Genomic DNA, 26,061 nt, shown 5'->3' with positions numbered 1-26,061 from the left:
TCGGCTCATGGAAGGTCATCAAAGTTAAGGAGAATGCAGGAGTCATGAAGCAGTTGCACCGGTCCCGGCGATGGGAAGGGAACATTATATGGACATTGCCTTGTTTTTGGAATACATGTAAATTTGATTTTGGATGTGTTAAGAGTGGTGCAATAAAGGTAAAATCAGGCCGTCAGGAGAGCGTAGGAAGAGGCTATGAGAAAGTGAAAGGGACTAGAGAGAGGACGGGGCGTATGAGAAGGGAAGTACAGCTAGAACGTAGGTTACCGGGAGATACACTTAAGTTAATTAAAGGCCAAACTGAGGAAAACGAGGGTAGTATGAATCTCTTCTACCAGATTTACCACCGCTTGTATGGCCAGGGACGGGTTGTCTGCTACCCAAACGCCGCAGCGGTGTCTAGGTTATTTTCTGTTTCACCGCTTTGGGGCACTCCCCAAACGGTGGTTCATTGTCAGCATTCCGAACCACTGCCCGAGCAAGTCACTCTTCCTTACGATCCGGATTCAGCACCACCGGCTATTTGCCTTCCCCTTCCTCGGGATAATTCCCATTCACAGTACGATAGGCTGCGACGGTGGAGGGCGTACATACCTAGCCACTTCACTCCCAATAGGGATTCCCGGTCGTACGAGAATTGCTTCAGCAGTGAAGGATACGGCTGTTTGCTGGTAGAGGTGGACACAAATATAACATGTCTGTTTCCCACCTTTACGGACAGGAGGTGCCATATCACCCAGGCGTCTGGCCAATGCGTTTGTTACAACACCACTTGCGTTCCATTGAACGCCGGCCTCCAGCTCCTTTGTGGCTGGGCGAATGTCTCTCATATCACTGTTGGGACTAGGGCTTTCCGCATTGCTAGGCGGCCCGAATGGGCATTTCAAAGTTGGATAAACTGGGCTACTGGAGGGTCCTTACGCAACCGATATGCTGATTGTGATGCTAGCCTGCACACGGAGCAAGGATACTACTTTTTATTTAATGGTACAGCGACCAATGTTTTGTCACCCCCATTTCCCCGCCGAATTGCTATAGGGACTCTAATCCCTACCACAGTCCCCTGCCCTTCGGCGTGGAACCTGCATAATCAGTTAGCACGCCGGGCAGTCTCTGCTGAATTTTGCGAGAACTGGAAAAAACCTCAGGTTCTTGCACCCAACCGGGGCCACTCAGCCGGGTGGGGCATTCTGGGCGTATTGACACTGGGAGGTGTGGGGGGTTCCTTGGCTGTCAGTGATCGGAATTATTTTATTTGCGGCCTTACCATCTTGGGAAATGAAACCTTGGGAGCCCTCGGGGCAATAACTAAGGAGTTGTCTCAGCTACGGTTGTTTGCAATGCAGAACCGGTATGCTCTTGACTATCTTCAGGCCCGTGAGGGTGGGGTATGCGCCATAGTGCAGGGCAAGTGTATCGTGGGAGTTCAAGACTTGACCGCTAACATCACTAAATTTATGGATCGCATACGGGATCACTTGGACGGGATGCAGGATCCTGGCTCTTGGGGTAACTGGGGATTTGGAGGTTGGAAGGACTGGTTGATAAATATGGCCATGTATCGAGTGGTAGCTATCCGCTGCATCTTTGTGGGCCTGGCCATCCTTAAATGTGTGATGGGTAGAATGCGGGGTGCACTGGATCAGATCACCGCCCCAAGAAATTTAACTGTTAAAATCCATGAGGGTGAAGCAGATGAAGGGGGGCTAAGACAGGAATTGGAAATGCAGCGACAGGTCTTTTTGGATGAGGAACCGTAGCTATGGATTGGATAGTTCGGTTATCATGGAATGATAAAAGGAGGGAATGACGAATGTGATATAAAATAGTTACTTTAGAGATATTAGTTAATGTAATGTAGAAATAAGCCACTTTGATTCTGGCAAGTAGAGACAAAGGATTTTAGACCGCATGGAAAAAAGCAGGAAGAGGTGTGTCTATGAGAGTGATGTTGAATTGATAGGGGCCGGAGAAAGGGATTGGAAGTGAGCCAATCAGAATAGATCAAACAAGTCAGGAGGGACATAGGATGACCTATGGGTGTCGAGTATGTGAAACTTGATGCCATTTGAATGTATCAGTACTGATCGCTTTGTCTGGGACATTCACTTAGTTCCTGGGGCAGCAGAGAGCAACATGTTATCTGTATCACTGTGGACTAGGTAGCTTGCAAGCTGAATAAAATAACTAATGTTTTACCTGCAAATCCATCTCGATTTTTATTGAGGCCAGACTGACGGATAAAGAAATTTGGGATTCAACATTTGCGAGGGAAATGAGCTGGAGAGGCTGAATTACCAGTGAAGGAAATTCAAAAGATACAATATGAGACTTTGATATGAGCTATGAGAGCATTGTTGAAATGGGCCCTGGTAGCTCAGTCGGTAGAGCATCAGACTTTTAATCTGAGGGTCCAGGATTCAAGTCCCTATCAGGGCTTTGATTAAGGCTCAAGGTGTTTGCTTCCCAATGAATGGTCAGAAATAAAAAATAAAGAATGCAGGATGCTTTATGGAAAGTGGAAGAACCGTGACAACGTCGTGTTTGTCAAATTGCAAGAGCCGTCCTGAATTTTCAAGAATTTTTGCTAGATTTTCAGTGAATGTAAAAACTCTCCTGGTCTTGTCCTGCATTATACCACTGTAGTTTTCTGGCAAAGTTTAATCACTTCCCAATTCACAAAATATTTCCTGTTTGTATACTTCTTTCCTGCAGAACTGCTTTTAAATTAATAACTTTCAGAAATAACTGCAATTTTTACAGTTTCAAAAGCCCAGTGCCGATGAATATTTTAGTTTGCACTCTCAAAGTCAGCAGGAGAAATCAACAATACTGATGTTTAATCAAAACAATTGAAATCTGTTCTACACTTGCAAACATGTCTGGTAGGTTGGTGCTGTGGCTTAAATGGTTAAAGTGCCTGTCTTGTAAACAGGTGATCCTGAGATCAAATCTCAACAATACATTTACACTTTCAGGTCAAAGCATGTAGCCTGTGAAAAATGCTTGTCATTTAATGGTGAACACAGAAAATGTTGACAACATTTCTGTCGTGCTGTCCTTCAAGATTGCTTTTCCTTGATTTATGTCAAACTTGATTCAAAATTCCATATCTCCCACTTTTCACGCAACTTCCATTTTCCTCATCTACTCCATTGCATGTAACCTCGCTTCAGCTCTGAATAAGGGTCACACGGATTTGAAACATTAACTTTGTGTCTGGCTCCACAGACATCCTCAAATTTTATTTACTTCAATCTAATCAATTTTAGTTTCTCATGCAGATTCACAACATGTGCAGTATTTTCCTTTGAATGCACGACAGGATTGACCTCAGGAAATCGAGAAGGAACATTTTGAATGTCTGTCAGCGATGTCTGTGAGCAAAGATTGACTGATTAAATGATTTACTCTGATGAAGAGTGACGCAGCCTCGAAACGTTAGCTCGGTTCTCTCTTCACAGATGCTGCCAGACCCACTGAGATTTTCCATCATTTCCTGTTTTTTTTCAGATTTCATAACTGCAGTAATTTGCCTTTTTATTGGACGATATATGTTGCTGCATGTCAGCAAGAACGATTTGGGCGGGATAAAGGATGGGGCGTTTTCCATGAAGATGTGGCGTTGACAGATCTATTTACACCCTGAAAATTTGCAATTTGCATAATTTGTTACTTTACTCGATGAGCTTACTTGCGTTCACACTCTGCCACAACAAACAACAGATGACACACTTTATTCCCTCTCTCAAAATCCAATCTGTATCTCTGCAGCTTCCCACTGATATCTCAGCGAACTAACCGTAATCTTCAATGTCTTGAAGTCCCAGTGCATGTCCCTGGGTAACAACAGTTGTCACATCACAGGTCATTGGTAAAATGCGAGTCCAAGTTGAAGAATTTGAGAAAGAAAGCCGAAGGGAGGCTGCCGGTCTGCTTGCGAGGGAAATGAGCTGGAGAGGCTGAATGACCAGTGAAGGAACTTCAAAAGATACAATATGAGACTTTGAAGTGAGCTATGAGAACACTTTTATAATGGGCCCTGGTAGCTCGGTCGGTAGAGCATCAGACTTTTAATCTGAGGGTCCAGGGTTCAAGTCCCTGTCAGGGCTTTGATTTTGGCTCAAGGCGTTTGCTTCCCAATGAACGGTCGGAAATAAAAATAAAGAATGCAGGATGCTTTATGGAAAGTGGAAGAACCGTGACAACGTCGTGTTTGCCAAATTGCAACAGCCGTCCGGAATTTTCAAGAATTTTTGCTAGATTTTCAGTGAATGTAAAAACTCTCTCCTGGTCTTATCCAGCATTATACCACTGTACTTTTCTGGCCATGTTTAATCACTTCCCAATTCGCAAAATATTTCCTGTTTGTATACTTCTTTCCTGCAGAACTGCTTTTAAATTAATAGCTTTCAGAATAACTGCAATTTTTACAGTTTCAAAAGGCCACTGCTGATGAATATTTTAGTTTGCACTCTTAAAGTCAGCAGGAGAAATCAACAATACTGATGTTTAATCAAAACAATTGAAATCTGTTCTACACTTGCAAAGCTGTCTTGCAGATTGGTGCTGTGGCTTAGATGGTTAAAGCGCTTATCTTATAAACAGGAGATCCTGAGTTCAAATCTCAGCTGTACATTTATACATTCAGATTTAAGCATGTAGCCTATGAAGAATGCTCCTCATTCAATGGTGCAAACAGGAAATGGTGTAAATGTTTCTGTGGTACTGACCTTCAACATTGCTTTCCCTTGATTTATCTCAAACTTGATTCAAACTTCCATATCTCCCACTTTTCACGCAACTTCCATTTTCCTCATCGACTCCATTGCATGTAACCTCGCTTCAGCTCTGAATAAGGATCACACGGATTTGAAAAATTAACTTTGTGTCTGGCTCCACAGAAATCCTCAAATTTTATGAGCTTTAATCCAATCATTTTTAGTTTCTCATGCACATTCACAACATGTGCAGTATTTTCCTTTGAATGCACAACAGGATTGACCTCAGGAAATCCAGTAGGAACATTCTGAATGTCTGTCAGCGATGTCTGTGGGCAAAGATTGAATGATTAAATGATGTACTCTGATGAAGTGTGACCCAGCCTCAAAGCGTTAGCTCAGTTCTCTCTTCACAGATGCTGCCAGACCCACTGAGATTTTCCATCATTTCCTGTTTTTTTTCAGATTTCACATCTGCAGTGATTTGCCTTTTTATTGGACGATATATGTTGCTGCATGCTAGCAAGAACGATTTGGGCGGGATAAAGGATGGGACGTTTTCCATGAAGATGTGGCGTTGACAGATCTATTTACACCCTGAAACTTTGCGATTTCCATAATTTGTTACTTTACTAGATGAGCTTACTTGCGTTCACACGCTGCCACAACAAACAACAGATGACACGCTTTATTCCCTCTCTCAAAATACAATCTGTATCTCTGCAGCTTCCCACTGATATCTCAGCGAACTAGTGTAATCTTCAATGTCTTGAAGTCCCAGTGCATGTCCCTGGGTAACAACAGTTGTCACATCACAGGTCATTGGTAAAATGCGAGTCCAAGTTGAAGAATTTGAGAAAGAAAGCCGAAGGGAGGCTGCCGGTCTGCTTGCGAGGGAAATGAGCTGGAGAGGCTGAATGACCAGTGAAGGAAATTCAAAAGATACAATATGAGACTTTGAACTGAACTATGAGCACATTTTTGTAATTGGCCCTTGTAGCTCAGTCGGTAGAGCATCAGACTTTTAATCTGAGGGTCCAGGGTTCAAGCCCCTGTCAGGGTTTTGATTTTGGCTCAAGGCCTTTGCTTCCCAATGAACGGAAATAAAAATAAAGAATGCAGGATGCCTCAAGGAAAGTGGAAGAACCGTGACAACGTCGTGTTTGCCAAATTGCAACAGCCGTCCAGAATTTTCAAGAATTTTTGCTAGATTTTCAGTGAATGTGAAAACTCTCTCCTGGTCTTATCCAGCATTATACCACTGTAGTTTTCTGGCCATGTTTAATCACTTCCCAATTCGCAAAATATTTCCTGTTTGTATACTTCTTTCCTGCAGAACTGCTTTTAAATTAATAACTTTCAGAAATAACTGCAATTTTTACAGTTTCAAAAGCCCAGTGCCGATGAATATTTTAATTTGCACTCTCAAAGTCAGCAGGAGAAATCAACAATACTGATGTTTAATCAAAACAATTGAAATCTGTTCTACACTTGCAAAGCTGTCTTGCAGATTGATGCTGTGGCTTAGATGGTTAAAGCGTGTGTTTTATAATCAGGAGATTCTGAGTTCAAATCTCAGCAGTACCTTTATACATTCAGGTTTAAGCATGTAGCCTGTGAAGAATGCTCCTCATTTAATGGTGAACACAGAAAATGTTGACATCATTTCTGTGGTACTGACCTTCAAAATTGTTTTCGCTTGTTTTATGTCAAACTTGATTCAAACTTCCATATCTCCCATTTTTCACGCAACTTCCATTTTCCTCATCTGCTCCATTGCATGTAACTTCGATTCAGCTCTGAATAAGGATCACACGGATTTGAAACATTAACTTTGTGTCTGGCTCCACAGACATCCTCTAATTTTCTGAGCTTTAATCCAATCATTTTTAGTTTCTCATGCCGATTCACAACATGTGCAGTATTTTCCTTTGAATGCACGAGAGGATTGCCCTCAGGAAATACAGTAGGAACATTTTGAATGTCTGTCAGCGATGTCTGTGAGCAAAGATTGAATGGCTAAATGATTTACTCTGATGAAGAATGACCCTGCCTCGAAACTTTAGCTCGGTTCTCTCTTCACAGATGCTGCCAGACCCACTGAGATTTTCCATCATTTCCTGTTTTTTTTCAGATTTCAAATCTGCAGTAATTTGCCTTTTTATTGGACGATATATGTTGCTGCATGTCAGCAAGAACGATTTGGGCGGGATAAAGGATGGGGCGTTTTCCATGAAGATGTGGCATTTGCAGATCTATTTACACCCTGAAAATTTGCAATTTGCATAATTTGTTACTTTACTCGATGAGCTTACTTGCGTTCACACTCTGCCACAACAAACAACAGATGACACACTTTATTCCCTCTCTCAAAATCCAATCTGTATCTCTGCAGCTTCCCACTGATATCTCAGCGAACTAACCGTAATCTTCAATGTCTTGAAGTCCCAGTGCATGTCCCTGGGTAACAACAGTTGTCACATCACAGGTCATTGGTAAAATGCGAGTCCAAGTTGAAGAATTTGAGAAAGAAAGCCGAAGGGAGGCTGCCGGTCTACTTGCGAGGGAAATGAGCTGGAGAGGCTGAATGACCAGTGAAGGAAATTCAAAAGATACAATATGAGACTTTGAAGTGAGCTATGAGAACACTTTTATAATGGGCCCTGGTAGCTCGGTCGGTAGAGCATCAGACTTTTAATCTGAGGGTCCAGGGTTCAAGTCCCTGTCAGGGCTTTGATTTTGGCTCAAGGCGTTTGCTTCCCAATGAACGGTCGGAAATAAAAATAAAGAATGCAGGATGCTTTATGGAAAGTGGAAGAACCGTGACAACGTCGTGTTTGCCAAATTGCAACAGCCGTCCGGAATTTTCAAGAATTTTTGCTAGATTTTCAGTGAATGTAAAAACTCTCTCCTGGTCTTATCCAGCATTATACCACTATAGTTTTCTGGCCATGTTTAATCACTTCCCAATTTGCAAAATATTTCCTGTTTGTATACTTCTTTCCTGCAGAACTGCTTTTAAATTAATAGCTTTCAGAATAACTGCAATTTTTACAGTTTCAAAAGCCCAGTGCTGATGAATATTTTAGTTTGCACTCTCAAAGTCAGCAGGAGAAATCAACACTACTGATGTTTAATCAAAACAATTGAAATCTGTTCTAAACTTGCAATGCTGTCTTGCAAATTGGTGCTGTGGCTTAGATGGTTAAAGCACCTGTCTCGTGAACAGGGGATCCTGAGTTCAAATCTCAGCAGTGCCTTTATACATTCAGGTCAAAGCATGTAGCCTGTGAAGAATGCTCCTCATTTAATGGTGAACACAGAAAATGTTGACATCATTTCTGTGGTACTGACCTTCAAAATTGTTTTCGCTTGTTTTATGTCAAACTTGATTCAAACTTCCATATCTCCCATTTTTCACGCAACTTCCATTTTCCTCATCGACTCCATTGCATGTAACTTCGATTCAGCTCTGAATAAGGATCACACGGATTTGAAACATTAACTTTGTGTCTGGTTCCACAGACGTCCTCAAATTTGATGAGCTTTAATCCAATCATTTTTATTTTCTCATGCAGATTCACAGATTTACTCTGATGAAGAGTGACCCAGCCTCGAAACGTTAGCTCGGTTCTCTCTTCACAGATGCTGCCAGACCCACTGAGATTTTCCATCATTTCCTGTTTTTTTTCAGATTTCACATCTGCAGTAATTTGCCTTTTTATTGGACGATATATGTTGCTGCATGTCAGCAAGAACGATTTGGGCGGGATAAAGGATGGGGCGTTTTCCATGAAGATGTGGCGTTGACAGATCTATTTACACCCTGAAATTTGCGATTTGCATAATTTGCTACTTTACTAGATGAGCGTACTTGCGTTCACACTCTGCCACAACAAACACCAGATGACACCCTTTATTCCCTCTTTTAAAATACAATCTGTATCTCTGTAGCTTCCCACTCATATCTCAGCGAACTAACCTTAATCGTCAATGTCTTGAAGTCCCAGTGCATTGTCCCTGCGCAACAACAGTTGCCACATCGCAGGTCATTGGTAAAGTGCGAGTCCAAGTTGAAGAATTTGGGAAAGGAAACCAAAGGGAGGCTGCCGATCTGCTTGTGACGAATGTGATATAAAATAGTTACTTTAGAGATATTAGTTAATGTAATGTAGAAATAAGCCACTTCGATTCTGGCAAGTAGAGACAAAGGATTTTAGACCGCATGGAAAAAAGCAGGAAGAGGTGTGTCTATGAGAGTGATGCTGCATTGATAGGGGCCGGAGAAAGGGATTGGAAGTGAGCCAATCAGAATAGATCAAACAAGTCAGGAGCGACATAGGATGACCTCTGGGTGTCAAGTATGTGAAACTTGATGCCATTTGAATGTATCAGTACTGATCTCTTTGTCTGGGACATTCACTTAGCTCCCGGGGCTGCAGAGAGCAACATGTTATCTGTATCACTGTGGACTAGGTAGCTTGCAAGCTGAATAAAATAACTAATGTTATACCTGCAAATCCATCTCGACTTTTATTGAGGCCAGACTGACGGATAAAGAAATTTGGGATTCAACATTTGGTGCCGAAAACCGGGATTTCTCAGGGCGATCCTGGTCCAACTGCGAAATCAGAATTTGACTGATATTGAACAGGAGGATGGGGAACGAGGGCCCTCAATGTAGAACTGGAAAATGAACGCGCATTGATTGTTCCGCTCTTCTTATCGTCTGATTAATCTGGTCACTCGCGGTTGGCACAGAAAGACCGCCTCGACGAAATCACAGGTCAGTCTGGGGATTAGCATTTTAATTGATGGGATTTCATTTGTGAGTTAATTCGGCTGGGGTAGGCTATATTGTTGATGGGACATTTAAAACTATAAATGGTTCAACTTCATTTGTGAGTTAATTCGGCTGGGGAAGGCTATATTGTTGATGGGACATTTAAAACTATAAATGGTTCAACTTCATTTGTGAGTTAATTCGGTTGGGTTAGGTTATGGGAGGTCGATGCGACATTTGAAATTGAAAATGGTTCACCTCCATGTGTGTGTGTGTTAAAAATATAGTTGATTAAGCTAAAATTATCTCCTTGGACTGTAGTGGCGAAAAACGCAGTTCCGAGGACTAGTTGAGATTATGGGGAATTCCTTGGATAGCACAAATGATCCAGGCATGCCACTGCAAATATTATGTGATAAGTATCCGGACAAAGCGAAGGATTTTAGAAAATTGTCAGCACAGTTACGAACTAAAATGGGAGATGAATGGCCACTAGGGGGCAGCAAAGACCTAGAAATGGTTAAGAAAATCCAGGGACAAATTTGGAGAAAAAATCAAAGTATGAAAGCTAAAGAATTAATTGGATTATGGAGGCAATATTGTCAAGAGGAAAGAGATAAGATTATGTTGTCTAGCTGGCAGGACAATGCCCTTGAAATGGGGATTCCAATTAGTGAACAGGGTAACCTAAAAACATTACAGATCTTGAAAAAGGAATGTGCATTTAAAAAAAGAGCAAGTAGAGACAGGAAAGACGCGGGTCAAACAAGAGATGAGCTACGTAGTTCAATGGCTGGCCTTGAATTGACAGAAAAAGAAAAATTCAATAATTTGGAAAAGTCAGTAAAAGTTCTGTCTACACCCGTAGCATGGACTGCGCTCATTCCAGAACCACCAGAGTACAATAATATATACCCAGTCATTGCTCCCCAGATTCCAAATATGCCAGAAACTCAAGCCCTTTTGGATGATAGTGTGGGTGATAGTGTGGGTCCTGATTTACCAACTTCACGACCAGAAGAGCAAAAGAAACTCTGTCCCACAAGCCCAGTTAGCTCTAGGACAAGATCTCGGACAGCGAGAGAGGGGCTTGACCCTCACCAGAAACAATTAAGCATATCACCTAAGTCTCTCCAAACTAAGGAGAAACCACAAGATTCGGGAACAAAGGAAGCTGAAACAACTTCTTTTGAAGAGAAAGAACTCCCCCTAGTGACAGGGAGAGATGTTGAAGTCTTGGAACAGCCAGGGGAAATAGCTAGAGTGCCCCCTGGTGACATTCGGAGACAGTTACCGATTAGGAAGATGCGAAACCCCGACGCAGTGACTGCGGGAGCGAACCCCACGATAGACGTTTACTTCCCATGGACACCCAGTGAGATGATGGCTATTATGGCTACAATCCCAGATAGAAAAAAATCTCCTGCTGCCTTCGTGGATTCCTTGAGAACTACCATCTCAATTTATCAAGCTGATTCAAGGGACCTCTGGGCCCTAGTCCAGCAGATTTTAACCCCAGCAGAGTACCGCAATTATCTTAACCACCTGAATTATGCTAGTCATGCCGCACTTCAGCAGGCCTATGCGTTAGACGACGATGGAAGGACACAGATCTTGAATGCGTTGAATACACATTTCAAAGGCCCATAAATCTTTCTGTTATCTTAGACTTAAAACCTAAGAAGACTGAAGAGCCAGAGGAATTTCTGGAGCGTTTTAATGAAATCTACCGGGGGCAGTCAGGCGATTTGCTGTATCAAAATGGTCAGAATTCCCCTCAATATTGTGCTATGTTAATGCATTGCCTACCACCTTCTGTGGTTACTGCTGTGAAATGTAGTAACATGAATTGGACAGAGAACGACCCTTCCCAGATGGCAAGGGTAGTCAGATTTTATTGGAAGGAGGGTGTAGGCCAAGAAGGTGGCTCAGTTACAAAGCTTAAGACTGAGTATGTAATGAAAAAGGATGATTGGCGATCCCAACAAGCGGCAGAAATGGCAGTTTACCAGCAGGAGCCCCAATATAGTGACTTTGGGTGGGTGGATCAGCGAAGAGGAGGATACCAAACCCACCCAAAGGGACCCTCACCCCCTTTTTATGGCCCACCGAACGAATCAACATCTCTACAACCGCAGCCCCCTCTGAGGGCCCATTGGTCTACTGGAAGAAGAGGACGGGGCAGAAATAGAGGGAGCAATGCATGTTTTAATTGCGGCCATGTAGATCACTGGCAACAGGAATGCCCCTTTAAAAGACAGGCAGTAGAAGGAGATTATCCGACCCAAAGGAGAGGGTACCCACCAAGGGGAGGACAGACGAGATACACTGACTTCTCCCAGGAAAACCCTTTCCCAACACAGGATTGACTAGCTAATTTAGCCATAAGGACTCTCCAATCGGACAGGGAACCTATTATCTCTCTGCAGATAGGAGATCAACATCACTCATTTGTAATCGACACCGGGGCAGCCATGTCTTCTGTGCAATCAGCACTTAAATTACCATTATCCGACCACACGCAGCAATTGTCAGGGTTCCAAGGACAGGTGTGTGAGTATCCTATTTCTGAACCTATGACAGTCACTTACGAGAATAAGTCTGCAGAGCATCAGTTTGTAGTGACTACTGGATTGGACTGTAACTTGTTGGCCCGAGATTTACTGTGTATCTTCCAGCTACAGCTAGAATGCGGAGATGAGGGGGTAACGGTTACATCATGGAGGATGAGACAACAGTGCTATGTTTCTATCACCCCCCAGTGGTGGACGTTAGATGTTGAACAGTCACTGCATCACGTTACCATGGCCTATGACAGAACTGGACGAAACAGGGAGTTGGAGGACAAATACCGGCCATTACTTGAGACCGAATGGCCAGTCAAGGTTACACCCACAGTCACGGGAAAAGAAGGTACAGCCGATTTTGTTACAATATCACCACATTTATGGCCACAGTCAGATTCGGTAAGCCCTCATATTACACGTCAGGTCCATGACCAGTACCATGCCAGGGATATGGGGCGAATGGTCAGGAGGGCGGTGGATCATTCGGATCCAACAGACTACGCACTTCAAGTCATGCCGGACGGCACTACCATAAAATATTTTGAGGTCCCTGAAACGATTAACACTCGACTGCAGCATCACAGGGGACATGATGTGTTGGAATATGTCAATCCACAGGTCTGGGCGGAATACCCATCACAAGTGGGAAAGACAAATGTTACACCTATTAAGGTGATGATTAAGGATCATGTAAAGCTACCTTCCATTCGACTATACCCCCTGAAATCTCAAGCTGCTCCATCAATAGATAAATTAATCCGAGAGCTGTTGAAACAGGGTATTTTGGTCCCTTGCCAATCAGAATGTAACACCCCCATACTTGCTGTGCCTAAACCAGCCAAACCAGACCAGTACCGATTAGTACAGGATTTACGTTCAATTAATGCCATCGTACAGCCGTTACATGCTTTCGTCCCTAACCCTGCCCACATACTGGCTCAAATTCCAGCTCAAGCCCGGGTCTTCGCCGTAATTGACCTTCAGCACGCCTTCTTTGCCCTCCCACTTGCGACTGAAAGTCAATATTTGTTTGCCTTCACTTCCAATGGACAGCAGTATACCTGGACCCGACTGCCACAGGGGTTCGTCAATTCACCTACACTCTTCTCCAGATGTCTGCAGACCCAACTCCAGGCCTTGACATTGGAGCATGGTTGCACTCTGGTGCAGTGTGTACATGACATATTGGTGGCAAGTCCTGACGAGCCCAGTAATAGGGATGATGTGATCCAATTATTGAACCACCTATCCTCGTTGGGTTATGTTGTTTCACAAGCAAAGGTCTTGGTGGCTCAGAGAAAAGTTAAGTTCTTAGGAGTTTTACTTACAGCCACAGAAAGAAGTCTCGAACCCAGTAGGATTGAACCAATATGCCAATTCCCCGCCCCTACAATAGCCAAGGAGGTTCGTCATTGGCTGGGTATGATGAATTATTGTCGGCAGTGGATACCAAACATCGCTGTCTATACAAAGCTGCTGACGCCTTACACTAGTGAAGGGGGGAATTTTACTCTCACCACCGAGGCACTCGAGGCCTTCCGTTGCCTGAAGCAGGCCTTGCTACAAGCACCGGCCCTCGGTAGGCCCCTATACGACCGACCATTCCAGATATACTGTACTGTTCTGGAAGGATGTTCAACAGCGGTACTCACCCAGCAACATGGGGACAAGCACCGGCCCGTAGCATATTACTCTTCCAAACTCGACCCAGTGGCGTTGGGCCACCCTGTTTGCACCCAGATCTTGGCAGCGATATACAATAGTTTTCAGGCTGCTGCCAACATCGCTCTCCAACAGGATATTACGGTGTATAGCTCCCACTCGGTAATCGCACTATTGGGGCAACTGCAGACTCAGCATCTTACCGCAGCTCGTCAGAATAGGTATGAGATATACCTTTTGAACAATCCACGTCTGACATTTAAATACTGTACCACTATCAATCCAGCCTGTTTTCTCAGTGGTCCCCCTGTCAATGAGGACGCGCCTGGTCACGACTGTTTAGCCTTGATTCAGGAAACTACAACAATAAGGGACGATCTGAGTGATATTCCGTTAGAACAACCTGACATGATTATGTATGTTGATGGCAGTGCATTAGTAAGCCCCACTGGCCGGAGACTGTCGGGTTATGCAATCATAGATCAGGATGGTCTCATTCTAGAAGCGGCAGCTTTCCAGACCCCTTACTCAGCACAACAATCCGAACCTTTTGCCCTCACCCGTGCATGTATACTGGGGGGAGATCGCCGGGTAAATATCTACACTGACTCCCGATATGCTTTTGGGGTAGTTCATGACTTCGGACAACTCTGGAAGAATAGGGGATTCCTTACCTCGGCAGGCACAGAAATATCCAACCGGGGTTTAGTTAATGACCTACTGCAGGCCCTCCTTATGCCCGCGCAGATTTCCGTTATTAAATGCGCTGCCCACACGAATGGTACAACCCCAGTTGACGTTGGTAATGAACGAGCAGATTGTGCAGCGCGAACAGCCGTGCAAATTCAGCAAGTGATGGTGTAGAAGACAGATATGAAAGTGTATAACTGGAAAGTTTCTCCCGGCCATTTTAGGTGAGGTTTGGTTTTAGTGTTTAGTTTAGTCAGTTTTGTCCTTTATAGTCTCCATTTTAGAGATGTCTTTTGGGCGTTCTGTCAGTCTAACAGTCTGTGTCAGTGATGTTAGTCCACTTTTGACTTTGAGTTTGAGTTTAGCTGAAGATTAGCTCTCTCTCTCTCTTCATGTTTCATTGCCAGACTTTGACCTTTAAAAAGTTACTTTCGAGCTGTCTGCCTAAGCAAAGAAAGATAATGTCTGTAATTCTCTGAAAGCTTTGAATTGTTTACGAATTGCCTTTTAAATGACTTTCAAATTGTAATCAAGCGACTACAAATAAAACAATTCTTTTTGGCACCTGAGGAGTTTATACTGCAAATTTCTGCTGAGTTCCAGTATTCGCAAAGTGCTACTGATAACCGAATAGCAGAGATTATATAAATTCCTTCAACTATACACAGTCGAATAATACAAGGAATCGAACAACTTAACACAGTCTACAAATATTATAAATCTTACAACTTGTCGTATTGCGCCAGGACTTGATTCATCAACTAAGCTTCCCCCAAACTTGGCGTAGTTCGACAGGTTAAGAATCTCTATAAATTATAGTTTCCTTTAATTGGCGAGCCAGCCAGGAGTCGAACCTAGAATCTTCTGATTGCAAGTCATTCGTTTTGGCGTAGTCAGGCAGTGGGGGGGAGTACTGAGGACGACCTTCGGAGGCCCAGGTGACGCCGGAAAGCTTCGAAGATAATCGGAGGAGGTCGGGAACCTTCGGGAAGCTTCGGAGACAATCGGAGGAGGCCCAGAAGACAGCCGGAACCCACGGCTAGACTAGGGTAAGAAATATCTTTTTCACCCATTAAAAGTCTTAAAGCCGCATCAATCAGTACTTCGACCCTTGAAAAGAACATTTTTTATAAACTGTGTTAAATAAATCAATTGCCAGTCGGTCAGACTATCAGACGTGACTGGAAGATGAGTCACTGCAGTAACTAAAATAAAACGGCAGTCAGCGATCAAGAAAAGTTATGGCTGATCCTAATCAAAGTGTAGATTCAGAGACTTTAGAAGGCAGAAAATTACTCCCCACTACATCCAAGGGGGGTGCTGGAATACCAGATGTTTCTGTTGAAGATACGTTGGGGGATTGTAGATCTTTCACTCGTAGATATTTTAACCTATGTGAAACCTCAAAGAAAATTGAATCAAAGTATGATATCCCCAGAGGACAGTGGTCCTTCAATAATATCAAGAGTGCATGGGGAAAATGCACACGATTACACGGTGCAGAACGTGTAAAATGGTCCTTGGTAATTACGGGACAGATACACAGTCAGCAAGAGATCATTGTTAAAAATAAAAGTGATCATCAGCTTCAGTCCACTAAAGACCAACTAAGTGCAGTTCTTGAAGATTTGCAAGATGCAAAATCCAAACTTGAGCATTATGATGAAATTAGAACAGATTTGCAAAATAAAACCTCTGAACTCCAGCAGTTGTCTGTTCAAATCGGAGAATTTCAAAATCAAGTTTTTAAAGTGGAGTCAAAATACCAACAGTTACAATTAAATACTGAACGAAATGATGATAAGTATAGGTCTACTAAAAGGCAACTAATTACAGTTGTTGAAGAATTGCAAGATGCAAAATCCAAACTTGAAAGAGATTTGCAAGATGCAAAATCCAAACTTGAGCATTCTGATGAAATTAAAACAGATTTGCAAGTTGCAAAATCCAAACTTGAGCATTATGATGAAATTAAAACAGATTTGCAAGATGCAAAATCCAAACTTGAAACAGAATTGCAAGTTGCAAAATCCAAACTTGAGCATTATGATGAAATTAAAACAGAATTGCAAGATGCAAAATCCAAACTTGAAACAGAATTGCAAGATGCAAAATCCAAACTTGAGCATTATGATGAAATTAAAACAGAATTGCAAGATGCAAAATCCAAACTTGAAACAGATTTGTAAGATGCAAAATCCAAACTTGAGCATTCTGATGAAATTAAAACAGATTTGCAAGTTGCAAAATCCAAACTTGAGCATTATGATGAAATTAAAACAGATTTGCAAGATGCAAAATCCAAACTTGAAACAGAATTGCAAGTTGCAAAATCCAAACTTGAGCATTCTGATGAAATTAAAACAGATTTGCAAGATGCAAAATCCAAACTTGAAACAGAATTGCAAGATGCAAAATTGAAACTTGAGCATTCTGATGAAATTAAAACAGAATTGCAAGATGCAAAATCCAAACTTGAAACAGATTTGCAAGATGCAAAATCCAAACTTGAGCATTCTGATGAAATTAAAATAGGTTTGCAAGTTGCAAAATCCAAACTTGAGCATTATGATGAAATTAAAACAGAATTGCAAGATGCAAAGTCCAAACTTGAGCATTATGATGAAATTAAAATAGATTGCAAGATGCAAAATCCAAACTTGAAACATAATTGCAAGTTGCAAAATCCAAACTTGAGCATTATGATGAAATTAAAACAGAATTGCAAGATGCAAAATCCAAACTTGAAACAGATTTGCAAGATGCAAAATCCAAACTTGAGCATTCTGATGAAATTAAAACAGATTTGCAAGTTGCAAAATCCAAACTTGAGCATTATGATGAAATTAGAACAGATTTGCAAAACAAAACCTCTGAACTCCAGCAATTTCAAATCCAAGTTTTTAAAGTGGAGTCAAAATACCAACAGTTGCAATTAACTACTGAGCGAAGCGATGATGAGTATAGGTCCACTAAAAAGCAACTAATTGCAGTTGTTGAAGAATTGCAAGATGCAAAATCCAAACTTGAGCATTATGATGAAATTAAAACAGATTTGCGAAACAAAACCTCTGAACTCCAGCAGTTATCTTTTCAAATAACAGAATTCCAAAATCAAGTCTTTGAAGTGGAGTCAAAATACCGACAATTGCAATTAAAAACTGAGCGAATTGAACTTGAAAATTGCAAGTTAGTGAAAGAAAGATGTGTTTTAGAAAGGAATATAACCAGCGTGACTGAACATTGCAATTCTTTGACAAACATGCTTTCTGTACAAAAGATTGAACAAACTCAGAAAGCAGTCCAAGCCACCCACCTAGTGGCACAATCGGCAATTGCACAGCCGAGATCAATTGTTAAACATAAATCATTTTCTCTGTCGGATGAATCAGACGAAGATAGTGTTCCTACAATACAAAATACTAAAGCAATTCGACTAGCCCCTTTAAAACACAAACGGGTTAGGGTTGGAAGCAAAAAAATAGAAGAAGATGGTGAAACTATCACTAGAAACATATTTGACCACCAATGGGTTCATGAACAAATTGATCCTTCTAAAATTGACGAATGGTCCAAGGGTCTTCCACACCCTAAAAAGGGTGGTATGACCACATGGGATGGAATTCACAGATTACAAGCCATTTACAGTCTCCACCCACTTGATGGAGTACAAATTCTGACTATCATGCTAGGTACTCGTATAAGTTTAACCCTTAAAAATGAAGTAGAAGTTCCCTTTGGAGACGATTTGCAAAATTTAGAAGCTGGTTGGCAAGCAGTCAAGAATTGGCTATTAAAATTCCGTCCCCCGAGGACCAATTGGTCTAAGATCACAGCTTGCATTCAAAAAAATGATGAAGATATTCAGGATTTTGAGGAAAGATTTTTACATACTTGGATGGAATATTCAGGGATGACACTCGACCAGGAAAATGACACATGGGATGCAAGCACTTTAAGTCCATTAAAAACGGCTTTTATAGCCGGTGTTAAACCTGGAATTTCTGCTGCCTTGAATTTGGTTTTACCAGCTTGGGCCACAGCTGGCACATACCGAGACATAGTTGACCGATGCATTCAGATAGATCGTGGTTTGTACAATCAGGCAACTTTTAACACTGCAGCTGCTCAAATGCAGCCTATTGCTCAAATCCAGCCCATGTTACCTGCTGCTCCAGCGGCGGCTGTTGCAGCACCTGCAGGAATATCAGCAGTAACTACAATTTCACCACCGGCGCCAGGGCAAACATGTACCCTTGCTCCATTAAAATCACGTAAGGAAATACAACAATGTCTTTTCTGTGGTAGAGTAGGACACTGGATGGCAAAATGCTATCAAAAACAACGGATGGATTCAAGAGATGATAATGAAGTAGAAAATATTAATTACAATACATACCCACCTCGTGGTCAATTACGTAACTCACACAAACAAGATGCACCTAGGGTTACGTTCCAACAAGACACACCCAGACTTGCGTACAGGGATTCTAGACCCTCCCAGCCGTACCCACGTAGGGAGGAACCGTACCCACGTAGGGACGAGCTGTACCCACGTAGGGAGGAACCGTACCCACGTAGGGACGAGCTGTACCCACGTAGGAATCTATACGATGATGATAATGCTATGAATGAAATGTTAAACAGCTGTCCTCCAGCTCAAAGAAGTTCTCTGTATGATAATTCAAAAAACTACTAGAACCCACTCTTGATGATTCTCTCCATTTCTCTCTACATGCACTTGTGGAACAAAAAAATGATGGACTATATATTTCATTAAGAGTGGGAGGCATTTATATCGATTTTTTATTCGACACTGGAGCTGAACTTACCTGTGTTACTGAACAGAGTGCTGCTTTCTTTCCCCTAACTGTAGAAACAATTGGAGCTTTTGCTGCAGGAGGAGGCTCGGTCACTCTTCGGAAGACTAAACCACTGCTTTTAGAATTTGGACCACATCAACTGATGACATCAATATGGGTAGGTCCGGTAACACAAGCACTTCTAGGTATGGACATCTTATCACAACTAAATTCTTCACTCAATTTCAATAATGGAAAAATCACCTGGTCCATTAGACACATCAAAAAAGATGAAATACAAAGCCATCCAATTTGGGCAATTGACAAAAATGATTGTGGCCTTTTAAAAATGGAACCAGTCACTTTTATGGGATCCGCTCCACCTTGTGCCAAACAATACCCTATTAATAAAACTTCAATTCAAGGCATTCTACCTATAATAAAACAACTTGAAGAGAGGGGTATTTTAATGCGCATTCACAGTTCATCAAACAGCCCTGTATGGCCTGTAAAAAAGGCTAATGGCACATGGCGCCTCACTATTGACTATAGAAAGGCAAATCAATTCATTGTCAGAAAAGCTCCTTTAGTGGCAGATCCATCTACAATCTTTAACTCTTTAACTCCTGACCTTCAATGGTTTTCAGTTATTGACATGGCAAATGGCTTCTGGTCAGTACCACTGGCGAAACATGTACAACCATGGTTTGCTTTTACAGTCAATCAGCAACAGCACACATGGACTAGACTACCGCAAGGTTTTCATAATAGCCCAACTGTTTACCACATGGCTCTGCAGAATCATCTCAGGCAACTGCCTGATCTGCCTTCCACCATTATTCAGTATGTAGATGATGTTCTAATAGCCTCCATCAATAAAGATGATCATGACAAAGACTTACGGGTGGTCTTGAACCACCTCAGTACAAATGGTCACAAAGCGAGCTTTGCCAAAGCACAAATTGCCCAGGAAGAAGTTGTTTACTTGGGTCAGAAAATTTCCAAAGGCAAAAGGGAACTTACTCAGAACAGAACAATTGCCATCAAAGCAGCTAAAGAACCCTCAACTGTACAGGAAGTCAGATCTTTCTTGGGCCTCTGTAATTTTAACAGAAATTGGATTGATTCTTATACTCAGTTATGTCAGCCATTAAATGATCTTTTAAAAGGAAACAGAAAATCAAAAGATCAAGTTAAACTCAATTCAGAACAAAAACAATCATTTCTGAATTTGAAAAAGGTCTTGTGTTCGGCACCAGCCTTAGGTATTCCAAACAACGTAAAACCTTTTACCATGTTTGTTCATGAAAGAGATGGTTACATGACTGCATTTCTAGCTCAAGAACATGGTGATCAGTTAAGACCAGTTGGGTACTATTCCCTTAAACTTGACAATGAGGCACTGGCATTTGGCAGTTGTTTACGAGCCATGGAAGCCACATGTCGAGCTGTAATGATGACATCAGGCCTTGTTCTAGACCAAAAATTAACCATTAAATGTCCACACTCAGTCCATTCTCTACTATCCATGAACAGAGTGTCACAAGTTACATCAGCTAGATGGACGAGGTGGACAGCAGTACTGGAAGCTCCCAACCTATATTTTCACAAAGCTAGTCCTATAAACCCATCATCCTTGCTCCCGCTTCCCGAGGAACAAAAGGGAGGGGAGGGAGAAGGGCATGACTGTGTGAAAATAATAGAGGAAATGGAAGAAGTACGCTTAGTAGAAGAAGAGCCACTACAGAACCCATATTTAATCCTATTCACTGATGGTTCCTCTTTTATTGACAAGGGTATCAGAAAAGCTGGGTGGGCAGTCACAAGCCCATACGAAGTATTAGCTGAAGGAAGCTTGCCCCCAGGTACATCAGCTCAGCAGGCCGAATTAAAGGCACTAACAGAAGCATGTCATGTGGCAAGAGATAAAACTGCTAACATCTATACTGACTCCAGATATGGTTTTGGAGTAGCACATGATTTTGGCCATCTGTGGAGAAAAAGAGGATTTTTCACAACGGCAGGTACACCTATCCGAAATGGACAGGAAGTACAAAATCTTCTAGAAGCTATGGTTTTACCAAAAGAAGTATCAGTTCTAAAATGCAAAGCCCATACTCATGGGGACTCTATGGAAGCAAGAGGAAATGCTCTTGCTGACCAAGCAGCAAGGGAAGCTGCCTCCCTTTGTGCCTCTCAGTGGCATCAGAATCCAGTCACATTTACAAATTGGGAGTAACTACCTTATTACATGATTTACGTGAAATGCAGAATGATTGTACAAAGGAAGAAAAATGGACATGGTTAGAATCAGGTATTCAACCAGGTGATGATGATGACATTTGGAGAGAAGTTCAAACTTGTAAACCAATTGCACCACAATCGCTAATGCCTTTTTTAGCTCAACAAATTCATTCATGGGGACACATATCACCTCAACAAATGATGGATCGATTCCATAGAAGTTGGTGTGGTAAAGGATTCAAAAAACATGCACAATTGGTAGCAAACCGCTGTGTAACCTGTCAAAAGAATAACTTGGGACCCATAACATCAATGCCTCAATTAAGAGCTCCTGCTCCTGCAGGTCCATTCCAGGATATACAGGTAGATTACATCAGCCTTCCTAAATGTCAAAAGTACAATGACGTCCTTGTAATAGTGGATAAATTCTCCAGATGGGTGGAAGCTGCTCCAGCTAGAAGAGGGACAGCTGCCCATACAGCCAAAGTGCTATGCAAAGACTTTATCCCTAGATGGGGAGTTCCAGCTAGCATTGACTCAGACAATGGATCCCACTTCACAGGTGCTGTTTGTAAGGAAGTCTGTAAACTACTAAACATTGACTGGAATTTACACTGTCCTTACATCCACAATCATCGGGACAAGTGGAACATATGAATCGAACTTTGAAAGAAAGACTGTCTAAATACAGCCAGGAAGGCATGAATTGGGTCCAAGCTTTGCCAATAGTGTTATGCAGTATTAGAGCTACACCAAACAGAACAACAGGCCTGAGTCCTTTTGAAATCATCACAGGCAGACCAATGTCTCTGCCAGGAACTATTGACTTGCGGAAAGCAGACTGTCATTTAATGAGTGATACTTTGTTGTCTTACTGTCAAGATCTAACAAATGCAGTTAGCTCTGCTTCTCAACAGGTGTTAGCTGCTTGGGGAGATCCTCCAGAAGGTGGGCACGACCTGGTGCCTGGTGAAGAAGTGTACGTTAAAAAGCTGCAAAAGGAACCCTTAGGATCAAAGTGGGAAGGTCCTTTCGTAATCCTTCTCACCACCCAATCCGCTGTGAAGTTAAAAGGAAAGAAAAGTTGGATTCACGCATCACACGTGAAGCGCGCATACAAGTAAAATGTTTGCCGCAATTTTAATTTTCAGTTCTGTGATTGGCTTTGTGAACGTTGTATCAGAACTGAATAAGAACACATTCCTTTACACATCTACGATATATGCTAAAAACTTTAATATTTCCAATTGTTGGGTATGCATTGCAACCCCTACTAACTCAGGGGAGGGTATTCCCTTTCTAACTATTCCCTTTAATGCTTCAGAAACGGCAGAATGGTACATCTGTCAAAGTGTCCCTCACTCTGTGGTGATCCGTTCTGGAGCATATTCATGTGAAAAAGGAAGGTTCCAGGTTCGCATCCAAAAATATATTAAACTATGGAAATCTGCAGGTTATCCACTAAATACCTTTTTAGGATGGCACCAACTTAAATATAACCCTAACCAAAAGCCTCAACATCTCAACCTCCCAACTAATGGTAAACAAAACGGATCAATTTGCTTCATGAGTAAGAACCCTAAAGGGATACAAATGGGTAATAGTATTTGTACTAATTATGTAGATGTTAACACAGCTTATAAATGTACAAACGATCTCTTACAAAGAGTTCTGCTGTCCTCAAAGATAACAGGCATACCTAATCTCAAAAATAATAAAACATTCGAAGACCGATGGTTCTTAGAAAATATTTACTTATATTCTGCTTATAATGGAACTTATTTTATTTGTGGTAATAAAGCATATCCCAGGCTCCCAACATCCTGGTCAGGATCTTGCTATTTAGGATATATTGTACCGGCCATTCGTCATGTGATTAATCTTCCTCATGCTTCAGAAGCAGTTGCTCGAAGGAACAAACGTTCCATTTTCTTAAAAGATGCAATTTTTGATAGAATGATTCCTTTCTATCAGGAAATGAGGATGGAGAATAAATTGAATAAAATAACAACCATCATACAAAACGTAGCAGATTACACCGCCACTGCCCTAGATAAAATTTCTGACGAAATGCGAGCAATTTGAACCGTGGTATTACAAAATCGAATGGCACTTGACTATGTGCTAGCTGAAAAAGGTGGCACCTGCGCCCTGATTGGTGCAGAATGTTGCACTTTCATTCCCGATAACTCGAAAGAAGTTAAAGATTTGGCATTACATATCCAAAACGAAATCAAAAAACTTGATCCACCCCAATTTATCTCTCTCTGGGATAAAATTTGTGGGTGGCTTGGACCCACTGGAATGTCCACAATAAGAATAATCTTATTCTCCTGTGTAGCTGTATTCACCATTTACATAACATACCAATGTGCTAAGTGCATAAAAAACCTATTCGCTAAACGCAGGGGACCAACTATCAGAATGATTCAAACTAACCCAACAGTACCCGTAATTGATGAACTTGAGCTGAAATACTATTATTGAAATATTACTGATCAATCAACTATTTGACTATGATTAACATATTGTATCATTTATTAATACTGAATCAGTAAGATCAAATTTGATTAATTCATTAATTATAATAATTATTTTGACTGTATTATTAACATTGTATAATTTATTAATACTGAATCAGTAGGGTCAAATTTGATTAATCTATTAATTATAATAATTATTTTGAAATGCCTGTTGTATTTTAAGTGTCAATTTTATTGTTTAAAACTACAATGATTCTTTGCGCTTTTACCTATCCTATCGCATTAATGATGTATTTTAATCTTTTCTGATATATCTCAATTTTTCGATTTATCAAAGGGCCGACTGTAGAAGCCAGGTATTTCGAATACAACTAGTATAGGTAAAAGATAGCTGTTTAAGCATAAATGTTGAGCCCCAGTTTTAATACCCATTTATACAGCATAATTCACTTTTACTGAAGTCCGTTGTTCTGGCAAATGCATATTTTCAAAGACAGTGTGACATTAAAACAGCAAGATAATTTGACACTGCTTGTGCTAATTGTCAAGGACAGGGACTGAATACACAGCACCATTGTTCACAATGCCGATAACAGTTAGGTCAGAAAAGCTGATGTTGCACATTGAAGATGGACGGCTTGCCATCAAATCAAATGTGTTTGAGTCTAACCCAAACCAATTAGGATTATATTGGGGTGTAATTAGACGACTTAAGACAGATATGAAAGTGTATAACTGAAAAGTTTCTCCCGGCCATTTTTGGTTAGGTTTGGTTTTAGTGTTTAGTTTAGTCAGTTTTGTCCTTTATAGTCTCCATTTTAGAGATGTCTTTTGGGCGTTCTGTCAGTCTAACCGTCTGTGTCAGTGATGTTAGTCCACTTTTGACTTTGAGTTTGAGTTTAGCTGAAGATTAGCTCTCTCCCTCTCTTCATGTTTCATTGCCAGACTTTGACCTTTAAAAAGTTACTTTCGAGCTGTCTGCCTAAGCAAAGAAAGATAATGTCTGTAATTCTCTGAAAGCTTCGAATTGTCTACGAATTGCCTTTTAAATGACTTTCAAATTGTAATCAAGCGACTACAAACAAAACAATTCTTTTTGGCACCTGAGGAGTTTATACTGCAAATTTCTGCTGAGTTCCAGTATTCGCAAAGTGCTACTGATAACCGAATAGCAGAGATGATATAAATTCCTTCAACTATACACAGTCGAATAATACAAGGAATCGAACAACTTAACACAGTCTACAAATAGTACAAATCTTATAACTTGTCGTATTGCGCCAGGACTTGATTCATCAACTAAGCTTCCCCCAAACTTGGTGTGGTTCGACAGGTTAAGATCCTATAAATTAAAGATTCCTTCAGATGTTAAGATGCCTAAGATGTTAAGTCAGACTAAACGATCTACTATAAATATGTCTGCTTCTGACAAGTCAATGCCAACCATCCAAGACGTCATAAGATTACAGGAAGACGCTCCTGAGAGTGATAAACAAATGTGGAAACGGTTAGGTTGTACATATGATTCTGTTTCCTCTTTATGGACCACGCCTGCACATCAGACTTATATGTCTGATGTGCTGGCTTTATGGGTCATTGAATGTGTACACTTTGCAACTCATTGTGGGGCTCGAGGGACTAGTGATTTGTTGCTGGACACTTGGTGGCACCCTAAAATGCAGGGGTTGGCCCAAAGTATCAGTAATCGGTGTTTGATTTGTCAGCAATATAACACCGGAAAAGGTATCTCTTGTGGGATGGGGCAAACCCCGTTGCCCAGTGGTCCCTTTGAGACCTCCAAATGGATTACATTGAGTTGGAAAGGTGTCAATGTTATAAATATGTTTTGGTCATTGTGGATGTGTTCAGCAGATGGGTCGAGGCGTATCCGACTATCGATAATAAAGTTGCTACTGTGGTTAAAGTCTTGATGAGGGAATTCATTCCCCGGTACGGTATACCAGCTCAGTTAAGTTCTGATAATGGGCCTCATTTAATTGGACAAATTAACAAGGAGTTTTGCTCACAGTTGGGCATACGCCAGCAGTTACACTGTGCTTATAGACCGCAGGCGGCCGGGTTGGTTGAGAGACACAATCAGACCCTCAA

The 26,061-nt window shown here is 41.5% G+C and overlaps 5 non-coding genes across 5 annotated transcripts; all 5 read left to right on the top strand.

Annotated features, from left to right (window-relative positions):
* Positions 1–2,366: 2,366 nt before the first annotated feature.
* On the top strand, positions 2,367–2,439 carry trnak-uuu (transfer RNA lysine (anticodon UUU)). The gene has a single exon. It is a non-coding gene; the product is annotated as a tRNA-Lys (tRNA).
* A 1,600-nt stretch (positions 2,440–4,039) lies between these two features.
* trnak-uuu (transfer RNA lysine (anticodon UUU)) lies at positions 4,040–4,112 on the top strand. The gene has a single exon. It is a non-coding gene; the product is annotated as a tRNA-Lys (tRNA).
* Positions 4,113–5,711: 1,599 nt separating this feature from the next.
* trnak-uuu (transfer RNA lysine (anticodon UUU)) lies at positions 5,712–5,784 on the top strand. The gene has a single exon. It is a non-coding gene; the product is annotated as a tRNA-Lys (tRNA).
* Positions 5,785–7,381: 1,597 nt separating this feature from the next.
* On the top strand, positions 7,382–7,454 carry trnak-uuu (transfer RNA lysine (anticodon UUU)). Its single transcript has one exon. It is a non-coding gene; the product is annotated as a tRNA-Lys (tRNA).
* A 453-nt stretch (positions 7,455–7,907) lies between these two features.
* On the top strand, positions 7,908–7,981 carry trnat-cgu (transfer RNA threonine (anticodon CGU)). The gene has a single exon. It is a non-coding gene; the product is annotated as a tRNA-Thr (tRNA).
* The last annotated feature ends 18,080 nt before the right edge of the window (positions 7,982–26,061 follow it).

The sequence above is a fragment of the Scyliorhinus torazame genome, chromosome 4, assembly GCF_047496885.1.
Source record: "Scyliorhinus torazame isolate Kashiwa2021f chromosome 4, sScyTor2.1, whole genome shotgun sequence".
In the NCBI taxonomy this organism is placed as follows: Eukaryota; Metazoa; Chordata; class Chondrichthyes; order Carcharhiniformes; family Scyliorhinidae; genus Scyliorhinus; species Scyliorhinus torazame.
Note: the sequence above shows the minus strand (reverse complement) of the source record. Positions and strands in the feature narration are given on the sequence as shown.